Raw genomic sequence first — 17,614 nt, 5'->3', positions numbered from 1 at the left:
TTTAACGAGGCCAAATGCTGGGTCCTGCACTTGGGGCACAACAACCCTGTGCAGCTACAGACTAGAAGTCTGGCTGGAAAGCTGCCTGAAGGAGAGGGACCTGGGGGTGTTGGTTGACAGCGACTGAACATGAGCCAGCAGTGGCCCAGGTGGCCAAGAAGGCCAATGGCATCTTGGCTTGGATCAGGAATGGTGTGACCAGCAGTGGCACTGGTGAGACTGCACCTCGAATCCTGTGTTCAGTTCTGGGCCCCTCACCACAAGAAGGATGTTGAGGCTCTGGAGCGAGTCCAGAGAAGAGCAACGAAGCTGGTGAGGTGGCTGGAGAACAAGTCTTATGAGGAGCGGCTGAGAGAGGTGGGATTATTTAGCCTGGAGAAGAGGCTGAGGGGAGACCTTATTGCTCTCTACAATTACCTGAAAGGAGGTTGTGGAGAGGAGGGAGCTGGGCTCTTCTCCCAAGTCACAGGGGACAGGACGAGAGGGAATGGCCTCAAGCTCCACCAGGGAAGCTTCAGGCTGGACATTAGGAAAAAATTTTCACAGAAAGGGTCATTGGTCCCTGGCAGAGGCTGCCCAGGGAGGGGGTTGAGTCACCTTCCCTGGAGGGGTTTAAAAGATGGGTAGACGAGGTGCTGAGGGGCATGGTTTAATCGTTGATAGGAATGGTTGGACTTGATGATCCTGGGGTTCTTTTCCTACCTAGTGATTCTGTGTCATTTTGTGTTTCTGGAGTTCTCTGAAATACAAACATAAGCAGAAATACGAGTACTACTTCTGTGACAACAATAGAATATACTTTATAAGGGAAGGTACATCTTCCTTACCCTGCACTTTGTAACATGTTACTTCGTTTCACAACAGATGAAAGACCTCACTAAAGATGCTTTGCTAGACTTCAAATAAAGCTGTCCCTAAAAAAAAAAGAATAATGAAGGTCTGCTGTTTCCAAACTGCAGCTTAGCGACAGGAATTTTACTGACAAATACTCAGTTGTGACAGCTGCAGCCTGATGGTGTAATGCTAAAGGAAAATGAAAGATCACTGCCTACTAGATTATATTGCCCCTACAACAAGGGTGCATTGGATGCTGAGGCAGAAGCCCTAGTTCCAAGTCACTGCAGACTCTGAATAGACCTGGATATTTCACTCAAGACCTGTGTCACTCTGGCTTTCTGAGCTGGCTACTGTACTCAGATCCATCAGCATGCCACCTGTCTGGGAGACTCAAGTGGCCCGCAGCCTTCCTTCCTACTGAATATTTCAGCTGCTGTATTCCACTTATCAGGCTAATAATTTACACAGCACCTCCATGGCAAAACCTACAATTCTTGCTGGTCATGAAGTTGCTTTGTTTCCAATACCTATGCAATGTATACGAACCATTATAGACATACTTTCCACACACACACCTACCATGATGCTCTCAACTGGTTCAAGTGCTAATGATCCTTTTTTAAATCAAGTCTTACTGTGCAGATTTACTTTTTTCTATGACCACACCTTTGTGTTTTAAATGCATTCATTGTATCTAGCATGTTGTGGTCAGACTTCTGGACACTAAGTTAAATAAAATGTGACGCACAGTTGAGTAACTGAAAATATGTATTTAATTTCCCATAGGTGATGATTCTAAAACCTCAGCTGGAGCACCCTCCACACAACCAGACATCTTTGCAAAAGATAGTGTTAGTGGCTCCTTATCTCTTGTAAGCCAACATTAAAAGGGTCTCCAGCTTATATGGCAAAAGATTCCACTTCAGAAGAGTTCCTCAAATTTTGTGCTGCCAGTCATGAATTAACTGAGCCTGAGGATGCTAACAAGATAAATCCTAAAATATTCAGATCTGCCTAAACAAATGCACACTAAATAACCTGTGGCTTGACCAACATAACTTTGCAGATATATTCATATCCTCCTCCATTAGGACTTAAAGAAAAGAAGAAAACTGTAATAGTCTTGTGCATTGAGTTGCATATCGGTCCTAAGAGGGGTTTTCAAAACCTTTAAATTTGCTTTTTCAAAAATATACAAGAGACAAGAAAACAGACAGGAATAAAATGAAATACATTTAGAAGTAATTATTTTAGCCTAGTTATGTTTTATGGAAACCTGAAATCTATTCATGATTTGAAAATGCCTTTCTATTTCTGCTTTGAAAGATAAATGTATTATGAAAAGCCAAATACCCGATTTAAGTGCAGAAATACAAAGTTGTAAGAAATTCTCATCACTCAGTTCTTTCATTCCTTATATTTCTCAAAAGCCTTTAGACACTGTCCTCTGTATTTCCCATTGCCATGCAGAGATGATGACTATTAATGCATGGCACCACTCTCCTACCAAACACCTGTACTAAAGCACAGCTCATTTCAGTGATACAGTTTTGACATACTGACAACCTGAAAGATATTCAGTATTTAGTAATGTGATGTGTTCCTTCTTTTGACACCTACGTCTGTAATATTGTTCAAAAATCTTTCATCTGAAATATAACTGCAGGGAGAAAATAAACTTAAGAACACAGCCAAAACCAGCGAAAGCTTGCAGGCTTTTCTACGGGTGGTAAGAGAATAGCTTCAAATGGAAAATGAAATTTCACACTGCAAGTCTCTTGAACAAGACATCTCAATTTTGTCAAATGAGATTTAATGATACAGTGTAAAGCTACTTGATGGAGGGTGTGTGTTTATTACCCCCACTTGCATTTTAAAGGCCAGCTCAGTTTATTTGTTATTGCAGCTGTTACAGTTCTTAGAGTTATTGCTTTCTTTAGCTTGGTGTTTGGGGAGTTTGTTGTTGTAGTTTTGCTTTTTTCATTTAAATGAAATGAGCATTATTTTTCAAGCCGATACATTAGGATATGGCAGTTGTTGCTGGTAGAAATAACATACACCACCCTTAAAACAGAGTCAATTTTGCCATGTATATCCAAAGTCAAATCCTATAATATGAAATTATTTAGCTTTGTGTACACCATAAATGTATACACTTACTAGAACAGGATGTACAATCTCTATAAGCTTGAAAAAAATAATTTAAAGAGAGACTTTTCCACACCAGAACATAAGTCATCCTGACAAAGATTACAGGAAGGGTCTAAAGGGCAAATGTTTTATAAGTATTCTGGATAAAGACTGACACATACTCTTCCACAGCATCTCTGACTGGCCAGTAACAGAAACAGAGAAGCAGAACACATCCATTGTGGCAGACCCTGCACCCTGGTCGCCAGCAGCCCTTCACCAGGGACTTTGCAAATACAAGGTAGACAGAAATCTCACAAGTTACATGGGGAGGTAGTTGCGGGGAATATGCTGAACCATGCCCTTAAAAGCCATTACTTCACAATCACCACCTCCTTTTAGTACGTTATTCTAGATTTCCTTGAGAACTGTATGACACAAAATAATTAAAAAAAACCCACAACAAACATATGCAAAACGTTCCATATAGAAAAAAACCTGAAAGGTGAAGTACAAACTGTAGTTTGGCCAGGCAGAACAAACAGCCTTCTAAATTCAGTGTCCAAGTGAAAACATGGATTATGGCCTGAAGGAAGAATAACTGTGTATTTGGGAGGCTTCCAAAACAATTTGGAATTACTGGTCATGGGATGACTCTGAAAACAGGCAAGCAAACTCCCTCAACCTTCAACCAACCGCCAAGCAGGACTTGGGCTAATAAGGAAAGAAGCCTCGTTTCCAAATTTGAATCACCAAAGTATTTCCCTGGAAAACCCTCCAACACATCCTACTTCTCTAGGAGAGCCCATACTGCACAAAGTCAAGAAAATTATTTAACTGGAGCAGTAACCCTCCCGCTTTTCTTACAGCTAGACAACCACAGTCCTCCCTCACCCATTGCTGTCCCTTCTACTCTTCTCTCCAATACATCCCCTGACAACAATATGCGAAATAAAAATCAGTCCCTTACTGAACGCATTTTTATTTATAAGAAAACCAAATCAAAAAGTTTATCAGTATTTTAGACTCTTCTGTAGTTGGCCATACAGCAAAGATACAACATGTGCAAAAAATTCTCTGGGTTGAGTGATCTGCTGTAGACAAACTCACTTTTATTTATATTTTCATTCCTTCATGGTTCACTCATTCTATTTAAGTAAACATTACATTCATGAATACCATTTCCAAACTGAAACACTACAGATCATAAGCTCAGAGTTTGACCAGCCTTAATTTAAAGTCTTTGGTAACTGCTTCTTGTAAAACGTATTACTTGAAGCTGTTTACTGTCTGATTGTTATTAGAGTGTGACAGTGCTTTTGCATATTTTATGACCTGTTGTCTTTCCCATTAAAAGAACAGAAAGAAAGGAGACGGGAAGAGTTGTGTGTTTTTCAAAGAACAGGTGGAATCTGTCACCCCAGACAATGACAGAACATGAGAAATACTGAAATGGTGGTCATTATGGACAGCCTGAAAGATTAGCAAAAGCTAATCTTGTCAAAAAACGTTTAACTTTGAAATCTTATTTCTGAAGGTATGACTACACTGTCTGACAATAGTCTACTAAACGTGATTTAACTTCAAAAAGCAAATTAAAGCAGCATATGTTTGAATGGGAGACTTTTAGGGGACTCTAACCATGGCATTAGGAAGAGCTGTTAATCACCCACTTAGGGACACTTCAGTAGTTTTCCTCTGTCACCTTTACATGACCAGAGAGCTATGTGGCACATTTCCTCTTTATGGGTAGAGAACACAGTCTGCTCCATTTATATTTTCACATCCCCATTTCATTACAACATGCTAAATTTACCCAAGAAGTTCAGTAGCTATGAAAATCATCTACAAATATAGAAAAATCCACAGGTTTATACTGCCCTGATGAAAAGTCCAAATCCACTGAACTTTATGGTTCTTAACTTTGCAATCTGTTTCCTTCCATACAGTGAAGGATCCAGTTTTCTTTAGAGTCTTGAAGCTCACACTACGATGAATGTTTTCTCCGCTTCTCCTGAACCAAATGTTCTCTTTAAAAATCTGCTGGTCAGACATTTGGGAGGTATTACAGGCAAAAACTATAAATTATCCTAGCTTTTGGTACTTTTTACTTTGCCGACCGCTTGTTAATACCACTTTGTTCAGTGATGATGGAAATAAAATCAGCATGTAGGGAATGTTAAAAACTGCACTACAAACAGGTTCAACCTCTAGAGGCCAAGAGTTGCTGCCGAATAAAAGTTGGCCCTGACATCACACATAAAGGAATAGGGAGCTTCTGAAGTCCCCCTTATCCTTCTCAGCAGCAACACCGAATTCTACTCAAGTCTCTCAAGCAGAAACACACTTCGCTTTTACACTATCAACACGGGGAGACTGCTCTCTTTGGACTGTTACTATATTTAACAGCATCTACCCTTCAGCTAACATGAAAGTTGCCAAGAATTAAAATTATTTCATTTTATAGCACTCATCAGCTTATTAGCAGTTCTAAACATTTGATGCACTACAGAAGAACAATTTTCTAGTACCAACATTTTCATTAACCGTTTAGGATCAGGCTTCTAAAGTAGAAAAATAACGAAAGTATCTTTGATTTTTCCGAAAGCACAATTTCTGAAGGTTAAAATACGCTACTACTTGCAGCACATTCAAGTACAAAGTTGTTAAAATGTTTGGGTATTTAAATACTGGGAGTGAAAAACTCCTGGGGACAAACATACATGGACAAATCTTAGAGAGGAAGAAAAAGATAAGGAAAATTTTTGGTACTTTTAGAAGTAAGGCACCATATGAAATCTGGTCTTAGACCAAGAACTTTCCCTTTGCTTTAATAACTTGCCATCCTGCAAAAATACAGCAGCAGAGCCCAAGTCTTCTCCAGGAAATACAGGACAAAAGTCACCTGGACAGAAGGGAAGGCCAGGAAAAGCTACAGTAAAACATGCTGCTACACTGAAAGCTTCTTAAAGGTTTTAACACTCACTTTATGCTATATTGCTCTGATGCTCACTATTGCACCTGAAAGTTACCAGCCAGCATGTTTTACTCCCTATGAGACAAGACTTTCTTTGGTTTTCTGCCAGAATCTTAGCATTTTTTTCAAGATAACTTAGGCTGATGAGAGAATATATTACTCTTCTTAGAGGTTCTTACTATGGTTTTGTAACTAAAAAGCATATGTCTCCGCAGTAGACATTTTCTTCCGTAAGTGAGAGGCACATGCACGAAGTTACTAAGTTTAAAAATTTCATTAAACAAATATTTCAAGCATTACATTTTCATTAAGAAAAAAATTTTCACGGAAAGGGTCATTGGGCACTGGAACAGGCTACCCAGGGAGGGGGTTGATTCACCTTCCCTGGAGGGGTTTAAGGGACGGGTGGACGAGGTGCTGAGGGACATGGGTTAGTGATTGATGGGAATGGTTGGACTCGATGATCCGGTGGGTCTCTTCCAACCTGGTGATTCTATGATTATATGATCTGTTTATTCATCACTACTAATAATTATCTGTGGCCAAGGACTGACCTTTTCTCATCCCTCATTTATGCTTTGATTAGGTGAGCAATAAAAGAAACAAATCTACAGCACATTACATGCTTGGACCAACATGTGAGGATAAAATGAGATTAAAACCCTTTACTACAGAAGCACACTTTACACAGGTGGCATTAAAAATAATTACATTGTTAACATTTTACTCAGTCTTTAAAGTAATCTTCATTTCTCCTTGAAAAGTCTCTACTTTAATAGGTATAATATTTTTCTGCTTAGTGTAGGAACCTCCTTCAGACCTAAAGGAACAATGTAATTTTCATTTCTTCGTCGAATGCCACCTGCTACAAGAACTTGTGTTATAAACTAAAACGAGGATATGACCTTTTCCCAAAAGCAAATGGGTGTATAAGGCATTTAAACTAGGAATTAGTGAATCAGCCAAGGAGTCACCAGAGGCTAAAATCACACTTCATTGACTACTACCCATGCAAGGATTGGAGATTCAGTCCCACATCTTCATTACCATACCACAACAGGAGTCCAACAATAACTGCAACCTTCTCTTCCCTGCTCATCCAGTTAGCTTGCATGTGAAACCTTTGGTGTTGCACAACTGGAAAGCAAGGGGCTCTGAAGCTACACAAAAGTTGTTCTGCATAAATACATTTCTAAGGCCACTCTTGAAATGTGACAACCACCTGACTTCTAATGTATCTAAAGCATTATCTTTATTCATCACCTGGTGAACAAACAACTTACCAGAATTTGCATAAGCAAATGCAGGAAAAATTTACCCAGCCTTTCTAATAAAAAAGATAAGGCTGATTGAAATACATGTTCAAATACATGCTGAAAGACAGGAATGATATCTTAGAGCTACTTTTAAGATGAGGGGCAAGTTTTCACGGCTTCTCCAAGCACTAAACTGATGTACATCAAAGGACTGGCTGAATTCATGACCTCCAAATGAAAAGTGTGTGCACTTCTGCTCAGTAGGAGTATGATGAAAACATTTTCAGTGTTGAGAATCTGGACTATCTGTATCACTTCCTGGAGCAAAATGCAGACCCTCACTTTGTAAAATCCTCCTTGTGATGCCAGTCAGAAGGCAATCTGTTCCTGTTGCTAAAATGCAATGCAACCAAACTGATTGTCTCTGCTACACGACAAGACGATTGAATAACACAAGACAAGATCCACAAGTTACTTTTGGCTATGCTAATTGCCAATGAATTGAGTTCCAAGTCTCTCCCAGGGTAGGAGGAAGCAGTAACTATTAAAGAGATCTGAACTTTCACGTCTGAGATGTACTGTGTCACTACTGCTGGGGGAACAACCTTTGGCATCAACACCACAGCACACCCAGGTGTTCACAGCCTTTTCACACCACTTAAGCCCAACATCAGCCTGACAACTTGCCCTAACAGATGCATTTGAGCTATGACTGGTTTACAATGCTGTGTTAATAGAACTGTGCTTGTATATTTGATCCACATTTTCATAATTTCACAAACATTTGATTTCTATTAACACGAAGGCTAAAAATTAATCTATTCTGTAATCATACTAAATCAGCATTCCAGTTGTTTTGAATAGTTTCTCCGTCTAATCAGGTATTACCTGTTTAAGCTCAAAGGACCTAGGACTAAACCTAAAAATTATAAATGATGCTGTTATGAGGGGAATTTTTCCTGCTTCTTCACCTCTTTGCTTCCATAGACGCCATCTATGATGCTCAGATGTATAGTTTATTTCAGGTCTTAAATAAGACAAAAGTAATTTGTTTCAATAGCAACTGGTATTACTGCCAAACACCCTTTTTCTCCCCTTCTCCACTCTTTTTTGCAGAAATATCTACCTATGCTACCATTCATCAAACAAGTTAGTACACATATTCATAACTAAACCCACAAGAAATGTTTCAGAACTCATCTGAAAGAAGCAGCTTAAATGCGTAACCATGAACTTGTACACAAAGAGCTCTGGTTATGCATACTGTTTATTTTTGCATTTACAAGTATATGCACACTAAGATTTGACCTCAATTTCCTTCAAACAAAGTACTAAATGGCATATTTTAGCACAGAAAATAGTTTTGTACAAGTTTCATATATAAGATTGTAAAGAGCCAGCAGACAGTGTTGAGCTGCCAATACTCTTAACGTTCCTGTCAATATTCAGCTTACAAAGTAAAAATTAAATACCTTTCACGAGACTTACTATGTCAGTAGTCCAAGTGAGAGAAAAACAAAAAATCAATGTACACAACATTTGTACTAAGCTCGGAATTTTAGGCTGTCAAAACAGAGAAAAAATACCAACAAAGGAATACACAAACATTCCATTAAGTTCCTGAAATAAAAATTTATGAGCACTGTGGATCGCTTCCTTCACTGTATTTTCCTACATCCAAGAAAGGGGTAAAGAACTCCCAAAACTGCCAGCAAGTAAGACCTACAATATCCTACCTATCCTATATGCCCTATAGTACTATATTAACGCCTATAGGTTAAAAAACTCAAGAATATATTAAAAAAAAAAAAAAAGGCAGCTAGCCCAGAAGCTCAAGTGTCTTATCAATGTCCCAGCTTCAAAAGAGAATTTGGTAAGTATTTAGTATGCACTGTGAGTATGTTTACACGCTATCATAGAAGGTAAAACACCGTAAGTGCTATGACTGGCAATATAACTTGGGACAGAACTTAACTCCTGATGATAGATCTTACAATTAGTGAACACTAAGGCAAAACCCACACCTACCAGCAACACAAGAAGTTTCTCTGTATCACCAGTAACAATCAAAACCTTTCCAGAGTCCCATCTTTGGCTGCTATCTATAGGAGAGCTTTTCAGAATAAGACACAAACACAAATAATCCAGTGGTACAATGGGTGAGAGTCCCTTCCTGACTTGGGAAGTTACTAGTGGAAATCCCAAAGATTAAAGAGAACCCACACACTGTATTACCCAACAAATGGTATTTTTTTCCAGTTCCCTCAAAAATAACACAGCTTTCAGGTATTTTTGAAAAATCACCGTCATCTCAGCAGAATATAAGATTACATTAGGACAACTTCAGGTTTACCTGTTCCATTTCCTTGCTAAATTAAGCACAATGAATATTCCCAAAAGGGGACTGATGTCCTGCTTCTATGCCAGCTATACTACAGTCCTCTCCCATTCTCCACTGATGGAGGGATTCTTCATAGCAAGAAGCTCCTTACACAGCTTCTTTCATCATGTCCTCTCCAGGCCAAAACAGGCTCCACAACAATTTAACTTCTGCTTTCCTACAGAGAGGGCACGACATCCAAGATATAAGGAAGCCTGACTCACAGTGAGCGGGTAGTCTCTCAGTGCCAATTATGAAGAATCCAAATGCCCTTTTACAGCAGTGAAAGTCTGAGCAATTCCATTAGGCAAGACGTGGCAAGCTCACGAGTCTGGTGATCTGAAAAAAAAAAAAACCAAACCCAAAAAAATCATATAAGAAATAAAACTTCCTGCAGCATTGTCCTTCTATGCCCAAGAAGCACAAGGGAGGTAAGGAGTACAATATATGAGTATCTGGAAACTTTTCTATCTTCTTTTTTCATGTGTTCCCCCCCGTACCACAAGAAAAAGTATTTCCCCAAAATACAGCATTTACAAATACACCTTCTTCTGAAAAATACACATTAGAAGTTCAGGTTAGCAACATTCTCCTATAGAACTAAAAACTAAGCTTTAGTCTACTAATACAGTAACAGAGCAATGCGTTTTATAACAGAAATCCTTCTTGCTCCGGGATCCAGAATTCTGCAGGAGCGTGTGACTGATGAGGATGTAGGAAACCCTCTCAATATCATGCTGGAACAGAAAAAAAAAGACTCCTGTATAGAAAAAGATGCTGGGGGTACTACTTTTTGACAAGCTCACACTGCTATTCAGCTGCTGCTTTGAAGTAACCAACATGCAGTTTTGATATTTAGTCAGACGCACTTTTTCTGAAGACAATTCAGTTTTTACAGTTTTAGAAGATTGCAGGACTTCTTTGTACAACAGGAATACTACCAAACAAAAATGGCTTATGAAAAAGTTTAGTGTGCTCAATTTGAGCTAAAAAGCATCAACAGTTTAGCTTCTGTATTAATAGACTCTATGTTTCCTCAATTCCAATTATTAGATTTGAATTTCTGTTTCACTAAGTCACTTTCCATATCAGCTTGACAATAACTCTTTCCAAAAGTCAGTAATCAATACCAGACAAGCCAGTGTCTGGGCACCACATATCATTTACTGCTTATAAAAACTTACACATCATTAAGCTTCCTCCAGCGCTCTGAGACTTTCCTAATCTTCCCTCATGATCAACACGAGAAACAGAATATGAATTCCTCAAACTTGTACCCTAGATTCAAACGTGTTAACCCACTGTGTGTTTTGTGGCCTTTAAAAAAAAAAATAGCTTTAGCAGTTCAAATTTAACTTTTTCCTTAGTTATTTCTATATGCTGCCATTAGACCACACAGCTACATTTCAGTAACGGAACTAAATTCTTCTGCATTTCTTTCATTATTGATATTACTGCCCTTACTTAGCATTGCTCTTGAAGTGTTGGTTTACTTTCCAGGGAGAAAACCTCCCTCCTTCCCCTGTACTCGGCACTGGTGAGACCGCTCCTCGAATCCTGGGGTCAGTTCTGGGCCCTCACCACAAGAAGGATGTTGAGGCTCTGGAGAGAGTCCAGAGAAGAGCAACAAAGCTGGTGAGGGGGCTGGAGAACAGGCCTTATGAGGAGCGGCTGAGAGAGCTGGGGGTGTTCAGCCTGGAGAAGAGGAGGCTGAGGGGAGACCTCATTGCTCTCTCCAACTACCTGAAAGGAGGTTGTGGAGAGGAGGGAGCTGGCCTCTTCTCCCAAGGGACAGGGGACAGGACGAGAGGGAATGGCCTCAAGCTCCGCCAGGGGAGGTTCAGGCTGGACATCAGAAAAAAATTTTTCATGGAAAGGGACATTGGTCCCTGGCAGAGGCTGCCCAGGGAGGGGGTTGAGTCACCTTCCCTAGAGGGGTTTAAGGGACGGGTGGACGAGGTGCTGAGGGACATGGGTTAGTGTTTGATAGGAATGGTTGGACTCGATGATCCTGGAGGTCTATTCCAATCTGGTGACTTTGTGAAAAGGAAATCCTTTTCCCTGTTCTGAACTCAGAGTTTTGAGCAATACTTTTGCCTTCTCTTATCAGCTGTCTACATTTAATAATAACTCCTAATTTCATGTTTACATTCAATTTCTTGCTTCTTTTATTTGTCACATTCCCGAAAATGTCACAACCCCCAGCTGGTTTTGAGTCTAAACACCTGTGATATAATTTTAGGGTAAGTTTTTTTTTTAACGTATGAACTCATGTATGTTTAATAATAATCCTAATATTAAGGGTGGAAGTTTTTAAAACCAGAGGAAGAAAGAACACTTGATGTGTTAACTTTGATATTTTAAATTAATCAAAGTTTCTTTCATTTTGCTGCATTTTAAGATTAGAGATCTAAAATAGCTATTAATGCAAGAATCCGTTGACATTTTTAGCCTGTAGAAGCACGCAGTGGGCAGGCACAGCTGAAATAGCAACATATTTTAGTGATGAACTAGCTTTATAGTTTTATTATACAGACTCTCCCAAATCTATGACTGGCGCTTTTCCCAGTAACTCAGAAATTACACTGTTCTACATTTAAAACTTCCAACTAATCATATACTAAAATCTTCTTATGGCTAAGGTAACAAAATCACCTTATGATATGCCTTTGAAAAAATAAATAAAAATACCTAGCTTGGTATTGTCTTCAGAACCACAGAATTCACAAACTCCGTGCTATACAAGTGTACAATACAGATGCACAATTCTTAAAATCACCTGGGAAATCCAGGCTAGTTTAACTACAGTGTTGATTGATTTATAACTTTATTTCACAGGCACAATAAAAAGTAATCCACACTTGTACAGAGGCACTCACAAACAGACATTAGGAAAATTCTAGAGTCCAATACATTGGACTAGAAAGATAAATTGAACAATAAACATACAATCATAGAATCACCAGGTTGGAAAAGACCCATCGGATCATCGAGTCCAACCATTCCTATCAAATACTAAACCATGCCCCTCAGCACCTCGTTTCAGAGCGGGTGACTACAGGTCATATGAGGGATGATTATTTAAAGCAGAACAGGGAAAATTAATTATTTGGTATCCAACACAAAAAAAAAAAAAAGATCGTGCAATAATTGACCTTTTAACAACTATAAAACAATTCCTTAAGCTATTTTGTACTACAGTAGTCTCAAAGAAGCTAACTATTCCAAAGTATTTGTGGAAGAGCTTATGAGGAATGCAACAAAAACCTAATCTGGCAATAGGTATGTGTGCAATTTGGTGTGAATCTGCAGTAGGCAGACCTAAATCCTTCGGGAGGAACCAGCCAATTCTCTCCCTTCCCGAAGTTAGCTATTTATTTCTGCTGCAATTTCTACAAAAACCAGAAGCAACACAACTACAGAGTAGAATGAGTGGGAAATGAATCCAGTTAACTGAACAGGAAAGAAGACATCTTTTAGCCACAGTGTTTGCTGAACCAGTTCACTGCATGAACACAGTGCCAGCATAAAGGAGAGGAAAAGAGCAAATCAGGCAGCTGCAGGCAGGAGGGTAGGGCAGAACTACCCTTTTGGAAGCAACAGGGGATTATGCTAGTTTACAGTGAAAATGGAACTAGGAACAAAGCGAAAGGGAACAGTAAGAAAGTTAAGTGTCTTGCCCAAAACAACCTGCAACAGATAGGCCCTCTAAAATTCTGACTTTGATGCTTGTGAATAAAAGCTGCCCGTAATGCCAAGTCTGACTGATGCCAAACATTAAAAGCCTTATAGTTTGCATAATGGATAAACGAGTTGCAAGTGTCATTGTCTAGCGCTAGCTTTAATTGCTCTGAGCTAAATATAGCTTTCAGAATTTAAAAGCTCCTTCTCAGCTTTTCTGTCTTTTAAGGAAAGAAAAATCTTCCCGTTGGAAAAAATACACAGGCATACACAGCTGAATGCTACCACAGAGCAGCAAGAAGCAAACCTTAAGACGATTAAGTCAGGAGATCTGAATGAGTGTTGGAGACTGTTTTCAAGGGACCAATTGCTGTCCTATTCCCCCACTCTGGTTTCAGTTACAGCAGGTGATGGAAGCATCCATACCTGCTCCTTTTCAAACTAAGCCATTTTGTTGCTTTATTAGCAGACTGTACTACATCTCATTTGCCCTCAAGACACTGCCTTTACCAGCAAGCTCCATCAGTACCCGCATGCTTCTTCTTGTGCCAACCACCTGGGCACTGCAGGGGAGGAAGAGGAGGACCAAGGCTCTCACACATGCAAGCAGCCTGATCCTTTCCTGTAGTGGCACAGCATACACAAAGAGGTCCAAAATCTGCTATGGCAGCACTCTGATAAAGGCATGAAACAAGGTTTTTTTATTCTGCCTTCTTATACCAGATGAGGACTTGAAAAAATTTAATGAAGAATTCTACATAGCAGGCTCTGGTTTTCCTCTATGAGCTGATAAAGGCTTTCAGGCAGAAAATTCGGCTGACAGCTAGAAATGTATTCTACAGATTCAGTGCTTCTGTTCACCTTCATTTGAGAGGTCATTACATAATTAAATGTCTGCAATTTTTCTGTGATTCAGGGAGTTAAACCAAAAAAAAAGAAAAAAGAAAAAAATACATTATCAGGCTTTTCCCTCTACCTACTTCCTCTCTGGTTTCATCTGTCCTCTTCTCTTTACTAAGCTGAACTCTTAATTTTTATTAAGAGAATTAACTCTTAATTTTTATTACGAGTTCTGGTCTTCTTCATCCCTGTCTTTGCTGAGTGGGGAAAGCAGTAACACTACTTATGGAAAAGAAAGCATACATCAGACCATATGAATTACTGAACACCACACGAACACCATATGAATTACTGAAGAGATGGGCCAGCCAAGACTCCAGGTTTGCCTGTTTTAGAGCTGCGCATGTGCTGTAGGAAAGCCAGCTGGAGGTCTGCCAGGAAACACCTACTACTCTGACAAGACCAAAGGTAGTAAGAATTCCACGGCTCTATCTGTCCTCTCACCTACCGCTTCTGAGGTGCAGACCAGGCTGGATAAAACAGGTTAAAGGAGCTACGTCTGCTCTCTGCTGAAGAGAGACTTTAAAAGCAAGCCTCCTGACGTGCGCTGTTCTGCAGTGGAACATCCATACTCTACTGCTGGCTGAGCTGCGGCAAAATAGAAAGGCTCCCTACTGTCAGTGCAGGCATAGACAGATTTCATTTACCCACTTCTGATAAAGCACAAAACCATGACACTCATTGCCATTAAGATTTTTCCTTTGAAGTAGCAGCACAAAATGTGGATAAATATCATAAAATATAGAGATGAATACTGGAGGCACCTCACATAATAGATTTGTCACTCTCAAAGAAGACATTTTCATTTTAAAAGTCTGCTACTTACATCTATTTCATATAGATGAATGTTCAAAAAACCACATACGCAGCATCGTGCATCTGCTACTGGTAAATATACTCTAAATGCTGTAAGATAAGTGTCACAAATTGGAGCTAAGTAACCTAGAACGTTATGGGCTCTTTCCAGTTGGGCTGTTCCGCTCTCAAGTGGCAGCAACGAGACACAGGCAGGGCAGAGCAGGGCAGCCTGTTAGGTACAAGTCTGGAGCACCAAACAACCTCTCATTCTCTCCCCACGTTTAAAACTACGACATAAGGTGCAGTGAGCAGAGACATGCCATGCGCTGCCTTTCAAGAAACTAGTAGGAAATCCCACACAAGCTGAAGGATGGAAGAACAGTGAAGACCAGCCAAAACAACCGCAGCATTAATCTGGGAAATTAAGCATGCGGCTACAGTAGCATTACGTGACTGCCCACTAAATCTGGATCTGGGGATTAGTGGGACAGAAAAGATACCAGAAAAAGGTGATTTGTTTTCTTGCCATCAGTAATACTGGAGAGATTTTACTCTCCTCTCCAAAATTAGAACACCTACATAAGCATAACCCCTTCTTTTCTTCTTGGTGTCACATTTATACACAGAAACCCATGAAAAAAATAGCACCATCAGCCTAAGGTCAGGATAGTTGAGAACTAAATATTCACAAAACTTTCATGGAAGCATTAATTAAAAAGCAATTACGTTAAAACAACAAGATCCATCAGAGTAAATACACTACCCTCCAGGAGCCACCAGAATATATACCATCCTGCAGAAACTGCATCCTATTTATACTACATTTATTCAGAGAATTTTTCCTGTAGAAAAGAAGAAATAGATAATGCCCAGTTATAATGCCTACAAATTCCAGAATCTATTTACCAGATGCTTTTCTCTACATCCAGTGACCTGAAAAATTGCCTCAGCTGTAGCAAAAACTGCTGAAAAACTCCAGCAACAGCTACTGCTCTATCTGCCACTTTATGGGAAAAGAGAATTATACATAAACATTTATAGTTTAATATATATAAACTCACTTAAATGCTACTTGAGATTTTTTCATTGTTGTGTTGCTATAACGTCAGTCATGTTTAAGTAAATGCTTCCACAATCTGATCACATTATTGACATATGTTGGCCCTTCCCCTTCCTCCTTGCACTTTATGCATTTCCCTGCTGGTCTGAAGGTACATTCTTTCTGGGTGTTCAAGGTTACTTAAATTACAGCCAAAGTACAGATGGGAGCGCAGAGTCTAAAGATTATCTATACGGCAGGACTTCAAACAACTAACCCACCTATACCTCCAGGGACTAGATAAAGAGGCAGTAAAAATAACAACGAGAGAGGAAGATGGGTGAAACACTAGAGTATTCAGAGTCTCGTTCATGAAAAAAGGACATTGAGCCTCTAGGACAAGGTGACACACCCCAGAAGGAATTTATGGATGAAAGAGAGAAGTGAAAGTTGTCATGAAGCACCCACACAATCTCCACATCAAATTCACTGCACTATAGAATCACAGAATCATAGAATAACCAGGTTGGAAGAGACCCACCAGATCATCGAGTCCAACCATTCCTATCAAAATGAAATTTTGATTTCATTAATTTTGATTTTATGAATTTCCTATGAAAGGAAAATGAGGATGTGGTCAAGAAAGATTCTTACCTCTGGTTGTTTAATAAAGGACTGAAAGTCTTTACATAGACAAGAACATAGATCAGGCAGACAAGTACACTGCTTTGGTAAACAACCAGATAAAGAGAACTGATGATTAAATAAAAAGCTAGACATCACTTAAAACTATGATAGATCTAAAAAACCCCCAAACACACCACTGTAAAGGAATGAAGAGAATCTCTTTGGATCTAGAAAAAGAACTTTAAGTAAAGGACAGTCCAGCTCAGAGTGCTGAGAGTCTGCAGTAGATTCCACGAAACCAGCCTTGGTATGCATTTTATATTAATAAAATGAAAAATATGACAGCAAATTAGGCATTACAGGAGATTAACTTGTCTGACAAGCAAAAGGAACTCATTTTACTTTAAGTAGTCAAGTAGACTGAGGACTTCAGACTCTATAAATTGATAGAAATTTTAAAGAAATTAAAACCAAAGTTATTCAATAACTCATCGAAACTATGGGAAGAAGTAAACTGGCAGTGAAAATTTCTTAGTAAAGAAACAAAGACAGTATATGACAGGATGCCTACTATGAAACAGGCCTGGAAACTATCATAACCAGCATGGAATCAGAAGTAACAGCTTCCTGACCATGAGTTGAGGAAACTAGATGTTGCTGCTACAGACTTCTGAAGGAAAGAGGAATATTTAATTGTAGGTATAGTTGCAAATAAAACTTTCACTCATTCTCAAGTTATTGTACCCACTTCACCTCTAGCTAATATAAACATTTAAAAACCATAATCTATACTTTTTTTAAGCAGACAAAACAAGTGGAAGATACTCTTACGACAACAAAAGAACAAAAAGAATACCTGTCTTTAGAGTGCAAGGTGAGGGGAGAAAAGGGAAATCAGCCCTACTACAGTTACATGCAAGATTTCAGATTAAGTAAAAGAGTCAGAAGAAAATAGCAAAATAAAGTTGATTACCCTGTTACTCTTGAAC

The 17,614-nt window shown here is 39.2% G+C and overlaps 1 protein-coding gene across 4 annotated transcripts in view; it reads right to left on the bottom strand.

Moving 5' to 3' along the window:
* The window catches only part of OSBPL3 (oxysterol binding protein like 3), a 75,976-nt gene that overhangs the window by 57,849 nt on the left and 513 nt on the right, over positions 1–17,614 (bottom strand). For all 4 annotated transcript variants that reach the window (XM_069860270.1, XM_069860272.1, XM_069860271.1 and 1 more), the window contains exon 2: positions 9,805–9,919. The gene's annotated coding sequence lies outside the window, so the exon portion shown is untranslated. The remainder of the gene's footprint in view (positions 1–9,804; positions 9,920–17,614) is intronic.

The sequence above is a fragment of the Phaenicophaeus curvirostris genome, chromosome 6, assembly GCF_032191515.1.
Source record: "Phaenicophaeus curvirostris isolate KB17595 chromosome 6, BPBGC_Pcur_1.0, whole genome shotgun sequence".
Taxonomy (NCBI): domain Eukaryota; kingdom Metazoa; phylum Chordata; class Aves; order Cuculiformes; family Cuculidae; genus Phaenicophaeus; species Phaenicophaeus curvirostris.
This window is presented reverse-complemented; position numbering and strand designations above follow the sequence as displayed.